The sequence below is a fragment of the Elephantulus edwardii genome, unplaced genomic scaffold (assembly GCF_000299155.1).
Source record: "Elephantulus edwardii isolate Elephantulus edwardi_28Jun2011 unplaced genomic scaffold, EleEdw1.0 scaffold00041, whole genome shotgun sequence".
Lineage (NCBI taxonomy): Eukaryota > Metazoa > Chordata > Mammalia > Macroscelidea > Macroscelididae > Elephantulus > Elephantulus edwardii.
The window spans coordinates 3872110-3873129 of NW_006399791.1; the positions used below are offsets into that span (position 1 = coordinate 3872110).

General features: G+C 33.5%; 1 pseudogene; it reads left to right on the plus strand.

The window, feature by feature from the left end:
• The window catches only part of LOC102858446, an 11879-nt pseudogene extending 11722 nt beyond the window's left edge, over positions 1-157 (plus strand).
• The last annotated feature ends 863 nt before the right edge of the window (positions 158-1020 follow it).

Consider the following 1020-nt stretch of genomic DNA (forward strand, 5'->3'; position numbering starts at 1 on the left):
TGAATGAATGGAAACCCAAAATCTCTGTAAATGTTTATGAAAATTAATAAAATATAACTATAGAAAAAAAGAAAGATATCGAGTTGAATATGAAGCCTTGTGTAAAGTAGAAGCAGAACAAAATGAATTTATTGACCAATTTATTTTTCAGAAATGAACTTAAATGTTTCATTTTTATAGCAAGAGGGCAAAACAAAATAGCCAAATCAACCTCTATCATTCCAGTGACATGGTGTGTAAGGAATAAAGAATGCATCTCTGGAGGTATTAATACAAATATGGGGCAACCTCTTTTCAACAGTGTCAGGGCTTATCTGCTGGCTAACTCTGGTGCACTGGCTGCCAACCGCCATGGAGGCCCAAGTTCTCACCTCTGATCCTCAGTCTAACTGAGCAGTCTGAAATCCACAAAACTTTGGGAGAAAAAGCAATAAATTGTTTTCAAATGGTAAAAAAAAAAAGAGTGATATTGCATTGAGGGAACTGCAACTAATGTTAAGGGAAAAAATGTTGAATGGAATATGAATTTGCTCTATAAACTTTTGATCAAACCACAACTGAAAAGAAAACATTTACAGCCTGAAAAATCCTATAAAAGAAGCTCTGCTTTATTTTGTAGTGCCTCTGTGAGTCTGTATAGACTTAATGGCAACAAGGGGGGCATGTTTTGTTATTGTTGTTTGCTGATTTATTTTCTTTTTTTTATATTATGAGACATAATGACAAAGAACAAACATCCATCCAAGGCCCAGTGCCATCAAGTTGACTCTATCTCATGAAAGCCTCTTATGAGTAATATTTAAAAAAACACTCCATAGGGTTTTTAAAGGCTCAGATCTTTTGGAATTAAATCAACAAGGCTTTCTTTCAGGCACTCTGATGTTTAAATTGCTAACCTTTCCATGAATAGCCCAAAACTCAATCATTTGTACCACAGAAGGATCCAATGGTATAAAACTATTACCTGCAAAGAAACTCAAATGATACAGAAATCATTTTTATTTTTTTTCTATAATTATA